At 45.3% G+C, this 7680-nt stretch overlaps 1 long non-coding RNA gene across 1 annotated transcript; it reads right to left on the bottom strand.

Moving 5' to 3' along the window:
* Positions 1 to 1198: 1198 nt before the first annotated feature.
* LOC107741360 (uncharacterized) lies at positions 1199 to 7471 on the bottom strand. The gene is made up of 3 exons (XR_001640198.1): positions 7251 to 7471; positions 3647 to 3767; positions 1199 to 1887 (listed from the first exon to the last, which is right to left on the bottom strand). It is a non-coding gene; the product is annotated as an uncharacterized LOC107741360 (long non-coding RNA).
* Between the last annotated feature and the right edge of the window lie 209 nt (positions 7472 to 7680).

Genomic DNA, 7680 nt, shown 5'->3' on the forward strand with positions numbered 1-7680 from the left:
CGAGTGGGATTAGAACCAATATTTCTGGCATGGGAGGTAGAGCGATAACAAAGACACTAAAGACTGCAACCTCTAGCATCAGTCGCTAGTGAGCCTCTTGAGATCAGGGGAGTGAGATTTGCCTGCACAGAACTTACTAGCTGGCCTCTGTTATACTTGCACCCAACCCTAGACTGGGAGTAATGTAACTATTATGAAAGAGAGTCACATTAAAAGCACACACTTAAATTGCACAAGCTGCCAGACCAATCTGCTGTCTTACCATCACTGCTGATTGTTTCTCTGATTGCCTTTTCTGTATTGATCCATTATTTTCTGATCCTGCTCCTGCCACAAGTCCTCCCAGTATTCCTCCAATTGCTCCTGTTCCTGCTGCTACTCCTGCACCTGCTGATCCTGCTAGTACCGCTGCTGATGATCCTACTGCTCCAGAAGTTGTTGATCCTGATCCTGCTGCTCCAGATGCTGCTGGACCCGATTCTGCTGACCCTGATGCTGCTGGTCCAGGTGCTCCTGGTCCTGAAGGTCCTGATCCAGATGATGCTGGACCTGATGATGCTGGTCCAGATGTTCCTGGACCTGAAGGTCCTGGTCCAGATGATGGTGGACCTGATACTGCTGCTCCAGATGCTCCTGGTCCTGAAGGTCCTGGTCCGGATGATGCTGGACCAGATACTGCTGCTCCAGATGCTCCTGGTCCTGAAGGCCCTGGTCCGGATGATGGTGGACCTGATACTGCTGCTCCAGATGCTCCTGGTCCTGAAGGTCCTGGTCCGGATGATGCTGGACCAGATACTGCTGCTCCAGATGCTCCTGGTCCTGAAGGCCCTGGTCCGGATGATGGTGGACCTGATACTGCTGCTCCAGATGCTCCTGGTCCTGAAGGTCCTGGTCCGGATGATGCTGGACCAGATACTGCTGCTCCAGATGCTCCTGGTCCTGAAGGCCCTGGTCCGGATGATGGTGGACCTGATACTGCTGGTCCAGATGCTCCTGGTCCAGATGATGCTGGACCTGATACTGCGGCTCCAGGTGCTCCTGGTCCAGAAGGTCCTGGTCCAGATGATGCTGGACCTGAAACTGCTAGTCCAGATGTTCCTGATCCTGAAGTTCCTGGTCCAGATGATGCTGGACCTGATACTGCTGCTCCAGATGCTCCTGGTCCAGATGATGCTGGACCTGATAATGCTAGTCCAGATGCTCCTGATCCTGAAGTTCCTGGTCCAGATGATGCTGGACTTGATACTGCTTGTCCAGATGCTCCTGGTCCTGAGGGTCCTAGTTCAAATAATGTTGGGCCTGATACTGCTGATCGAGGTACTCTTGATCCAGATGATGCTGGTCTAGATGTTCCTGGTCCAGATGATTCTGTACCAGATTCTACTGCTGCCAGTACTTGATTTAATATGGCTGCTGCTAATCCTGATCCTCTGATTACTTTTGATGCAGGTACTGCTGCTTTTATATTTTGCACAACGTTTACCACCCATTGTATGGTGTCTGTTACCCACTGAATTGTTTCTATTGCCCATTGTAATTGTGTTCTTGCTACTGTTACTATTGCAGCTCCTGCCAATGCTCCAGTTACTGCTGATCCTGTTAGTGATTGCGCACCTAACAATGATTGCAATATTGCTGCTGTTGTTCCTGCTAGGCCTCCTGTTACTGCTGTTACTGCTACTGCTCCTGTTAGTGATTGTAAAATGCCAATACCAGCTGCTGCTCCTGCTGATGCTCCTACTGCTGCTCCTACTGCTACAACAGCTATTGTTGATGTTACTGCATTACCTACTACTACTGCAGCTGTTACAACTGTCAGTGCTGTTGTTATTTTTAGTGGTGATTGTGGAGTTGCCCTTTGTTCTCCTGCTGCTGCTTCTCCTGGCTCTGCAATAGAGGAGAACTGTTCAAGTTCAAGTTCAGTTTATTTCTAGAGCACGTTTAAGCACGGAACAAGGCCGACCAAAGTGCTGCACAACAAAACAGTAAAATACAACAGGAATACAAGATAAAATACGAGAGAGAAAAATTGGCAAACAAAAATAAAACCATGCAAGAGCCACACAATAGCTACATATTAACAGCCAAGGAGAAGAGATGGGTTTTACGATAGGACTTGAACTCAGATAAAGCCATTCTAATATGAACTGGTAAGTTGTTCCAGAGGGTAGGACCAGCCACTTCAAAGGTTCTAGGTCCCCTGGTCTTTAAGCGGATTCTTGGGATCCGGAGGAGAAATTTGCCCTCCGGTCTTAGTTCTCTCGCTGCATAGAGGTGGAGTAATTCAGACATATAAGGAGGAGCTAGATTGTTAAGTGATTTGTAGACAAGTAGCAAGATTTTAAACTTAATTCGGTAGTGAACTGGCAGCCAATGCAATGACCTCAAGTGGGGAGTAACATGATCAAACTTCCGGAATCTTGCTGCTGCATTCTGGACTACTTGTAACCAAGAGATTTGAGACTTTGATATACCGAAATAGAGGAAGTTTCAATAATCCAGCCGAGACGTAATAAAGGCATGGATAGCAACCTCTAGAGAACTTTCAGAGAGAAATGGCTTGATTTTAGAAAGAGATTGAAGATGGAAGACGGTAGAACCTACAACAGCACTTATTTGCTTATCAAATTTCAAGGAATTATCAAACTCCACACCCAGATTCCGAACCTGAGAGATGAAGGAATTTAGGATCTCGAGGTTGATTTGATTTGAAGTATACTTGCCCTATGTTCTGAGGGATTAAGAAAAATAACTTTTTAGCAGTTTTATCTGTGTTCAAGAAGAGAACATTTTTGGAGAGCCAAGATTTGACATCATCAAGACGTGTAAATAGAGTATCAATGGCACACTTTGTCTTCATAAAATGTGATTACAGAAATACAAACATCTTAAAATATGCTCACTAAAGGCCATTTCACACTGAACGTGAAAATTCGACGCAAATGTTCGGCGCGATGATGCTTTTGAATTGAAACAATAGATCCCTATGGGGCTATTCACACCAGTCGCGATCATTCGCGGCGCAAAAAAAGCGAGGATTTTCTTTTCCGTCCTGTGTGTCGATTTTTTCCCTGTCACTCCGCGATGAAACGGGCTGTCCAATCAGATTTGAGCTAAGTTCATGTGACCGGAGCAGCTGCTGTTGCACAAAAGGGGAAGAGTGGTGGCGCTGTTTCGAAAACCAGTGTAAACAAACACAGAAGAAGAGTATTCCGAGAGAGAAGAGAATGGATGCTGAGTTCTTGTTATCATTGGTATCTGAGAACAGATTTATTCTCAAATGTTCTTAGTATAATTTCTATTAATTTTCCACTTAATTATGTGATCTGTAGAGCACTGTCCATTTTCTTCCACGTGCCAGAGTCTTATATCAGAGTGTGTTCACTCTCCAGATCTTACGTATTGAAAAAAAGAAAACATTTTTCTACACATGAAATATCAAAGCAAATAGACATAGAACCAAACTTTATTTATCTTAATTTAATGCTGTATATTGAGCAGCGGACGATGTTAAATCCATATACGAGATAAAGAAATGCACTTCATGGTGATTCGCCTCACTTTTTTTGCACATCGCGCTCAGTGTGAAACGGCCTTGATATGTATAAGATATTGATTTTATCCAATTATAATTAACATTTCTTACCCATGTTGCTTGGCAGGATATGATGACTCAGATCTTCAAATTCACTTCCCACAGATTCACTCTTGTCCGGTTTACAGCTCCTTTCCCTCTCTTTTTTTCCTAAGCTTTCTTCCTCCCTCTCCTTTAGAATGACAAATGATACAATATATTTAATATTATATGCTATAAAATATATGCTAAAACTACTACCCCATTGAAAAAAAAAACTGCATATGCTTGTTGGTTAGGTATGTTTTGAAGCATGGCAACTGGTTTGAGCTGGTTTAAGGCAAGGCAAGTTTATTTATATAGCACATTTTGTACACAATGGTAATTCAAAGTGCTTTACATAAAAGAAAGTAAAATAATCATAAAAAAATAATAATCACAAAAATAAAACAAGGAAATTTTAAAACTTTGAAGATGATTAAAAAATGTATTTAAAATGAATTTAAGAGAGTTAAAAATAGAAAATGATTATACATACATAAAATACAAAAAAAAAAATTAAGCGGGTCTTTGGTTGGTCATGCGCTGGTTTAAGCTGGTCCTGAGCTGGTTATAAGCTGGTTATGAGCTGGTGCTGAGCAGGACCAGCACATGACCAGCTTAAACCAGCTCATGACCAACTACGGACCAGCTTAAACCAACTGCCATGCTTCAAAACTGTCACGTTACGCTGTTGAGGGAACACGCTGGAGTCACGAGGAAACGTTTAACAGTCTTTAATCACGAAACACAGGAGATAATCCACAATAGGAGCTTGAGCCAACACACGTAGAGAACGAGTAGACCTGACAAACACAAACTGAACAGACTAGGACTTTTGTACACAGGGAAATGAGGATAATTAACTAAACACAGCTGGAAACAAATGATGAACTAATCAGGGAACCTAATGGAAACAGGAAGGACCAAATAAGGAAACACAGGACCAGAAACAGGGGCAAAACACGACACAGAACAGTCCAGAATCCTGACAAAAACATACTTAACCAGCATATGCTGGTTTCTCAACAGGGTAGACTGCTATTTTTTGAATCATGGTGGACCTCTTTGCCTCAAAAGACAACTCTCATTGCCCAATTTATTATTCCAGGGACAAGGACGTGTTGGCCCACGACTGGCCCAACCTCCTTCTCTATGCTTTTCCCCCAAACGCCCTGATCCCGCAGGTAATCAGACGAATCAGGGAACAAGAACGCAAGGTTCTCCTGGTGGCCCCACTCTGGAGAAACCAGCATTGGTTATCAGAGCTGTCGCAGCTGCTCATAGCAGCCCCATGGCCCATTCCCCTGAGGCGGGATCTCCTCTCTCAGGCGAACAGGACGCTATGGCAACCCCAGCCCGAGCTGTGGGCTCTGCATCTTTGGCCACTCAACGGGAGCCTGCAAGCCTCCCAGAGTGTGTTCTAAACACCATTTCTCAGGCTAGAGCTCCGTCTACAAGACGCCTCTTAAGTAGTCAGTGTTCTCCTCCTGGTGCTTAACCCGCGGCGAGGACCCGCCTGTCTGTGATGTATCGGTGATATTGTACTTCCTGCAGGAGCTGTTGGAAAAGGGGTGCTCCCCATCCACGCTCAAGGTCTATGTAGCAGCTATAACGGCTTCTCATGCCCCTATAGCAGGCCAGTCGGTGGGCAGAAACAACTTTGTTGTCCGTTTTCTGAGGGGGGCTAGGAGGTTGAATCCGCCCCGTCCCCTCACTGTCCCAACGTGGGACCTGCCCACTGTTCTGAGGGCCCTGAAGGGTCCTCCCTTTGAGCCGCTGCAGTCTGTTGACCTTCGGTCCCTGTCGTTGAAAACCGCTCTTCTGCTAGCTTTAGCATCGGTCAAACGAATGGGAGACTTACAGGCGCTCTCTGTGAGCCCTACCTGCCTGGAGTTTGGCCTGGTGACTCTAAGGTCGTCCTGAAACCGAGGCATGATTATATACCTAAGGTGCTCTCTGCGCTTTCTCCCTCAGAAGAGGACCAGGAGTTGAATTTACTCTGCCCCGTCAGGGTGCTGAAAGTTTCCATCGAGCGTTCCGCCCTGTTTAGGCAGTCTGAACAGCTCTTTGTTTGCTTCGGTGGCCGCGCTAAAGGGAATCCGGTCACGAAGCAGAGATTTTCTAAGTGGATAGTTGACGCTATTATGCTAGCCTACACTTCCTTGGGCCTGCAATACCCCATTGGAGTACGAGCCCATTCAACTAGATGCGTCACCTCTTCTTGGGCATGGTCTAGCAGCGTGTCCATTGCGGAAATTTGTGCGGTGACCGGTTGGGCCTCGCAGTCCACATTTGCTAGGTTTTATAACCTGGACGTCCCTGCCTTGCAGGCTAGGGTTCTTTCTGCATAACTGGCACGCACCTGCATACGCAGTACTGCCTGATCACTCAGGCCAGGCTTGACCTCTGTGAGCTTAGCCCGTTCGCCTTGGGAGGTGTTTACTATTCTTGTCCCCTTGGGCCCTGAGGTGCCTAGGGCAAGGTTACACTTGTAGTCGTTCCTCTGCCATAGCATGGCGTGATTGTACTGGTTCCAATAGCATCTTAGCAGACGCAGTACGAGTGAAGTATCGATAGGGAACGTACTCGGTTACAAACGTAACCTCGGTTCCCTGAGATACGGGAACGAGTACTGCGTTGCTAGCCATGCTATGCAGCTGCATGACTCAGTCATCGTTTTAGTTGAAGTAACCTGAATCCTATAGCGAAGTGCCCGCTTATATAGCCAGATGGCCCTGCCCATTCTGGCGGGCTTTGGCGGGCTTCATGGCCGTAGGAACCAATGGTCATGCAGTTACACTGCATTATTGGAAAAGGCTTCAGTAAAAACTGAACTGTGGGGGAAGTCGTGGCTTTATAGTTCGAGTCTCGTACCGGCAGGGATTGTAGGTGGGGGGAGTGAATGTACAGCGCTCTCTTCCACCTTCAATACCACGACTGAGGTGCCCTAGAGCAAGGCCCCGAACCCCCAACTGCTCCCCGGGCGCCGCAGCCAAAATGGCTGCCCACTGCTCCGGGTGTGTGTTCACGGTGTGTGTGTGTGTTCACTGCTGTGCGTGTGCACTTTGGATGGGATAAATGCAGAGCACAAATTCCGAGTATGGGTCACCATACTTGGCCACATGTCACGTCACTTTTAAAAGAGCGATACTGCCTCCATTAATTGCATAATTGTACTCAAGCAATTAAATTTAACATGCCTGCCTGACCTTTTACAGTGAAATACTCCAGAGACTCTAAAGGCTGCAATATTACACTCCCATCTCCACCAGTGAAATGAATGTCATCTTCTGCTTTGGTTAAAGATCATGGAGCACCAATATCAAGGATTTATATTTTAGAAATTAAATCTAATAAAACAGTCTTTTCTCTTATGATATTTCATAAAATGATAATCATCAGACAACCTCCTTTTATTTATTAAAACGGGAATAATGAACGTATTGAAGTTTTGTTCAGCAATACAAACATATATATATGATACACGCTGTAATGCATAAACATTTTTATTACTCTGTAATTAGTAACATCTTCAATTTCTTCTATAACATCTAACTAATCATAGTCTACTTGGACAGTACACGTTTCAATTAATTTGAGTATATTTTAGCTTTATAACGGGTCTGGTTCTCACCTTTGCGTTGCGTATGAACCGCTGCGTAATGAATCTAGACAATCTATAATGCGCTTTTCCTCCTGCCTTTTTCGAAACAGAAAGTTGGACCGTAATGACGAAAGCGTTCTCCGGATCGTAACGTTAAGTGCGATGTACGTACGCCAGATGCGTTTTCGGTGAAGTGGTCATCCAAGACGCATTACCTTTACAACTGGTATTATCACGCGTTTAAAATCCGTTTTTTTCTGTGGCCACTGGTCTTTTTTCGTTACACTCAACTACATCACTTTCACTTTCGGTTAAGATGAAATAGGGCGGGGGTGGGATGTCTGCAAAGCTAAGATAGCTCCACGGCCTTGCAAACAGGTTAACGCTGGCTGTTGAAAGTTCGAGGCAGCTTGCAGATTCTTAAATTTGGGTCTGTTAACCTGTCGTTAACATAAGAGAT

The sequence above is a fragment of the Sinocyclocheilus rhinocerous genome, unplaced genomic scaffold (assembly GCF_001515625.1).
Source record: "Sinocyclocheilus rhinocerous isolate Xijiao unplaced genomic scaffold, SAMN03320098_v1.1 scaffold1818, whole genome shotgun sequence".
NCBI classification, from domain to species: domain Eukaryota; kingdom Metazoa; phylum Chordata; class Actinopteri; order Cypriniformes; family Cyprinidae; genus Sinocyclocheilus; species Sinocyclocheilus rhinocerous.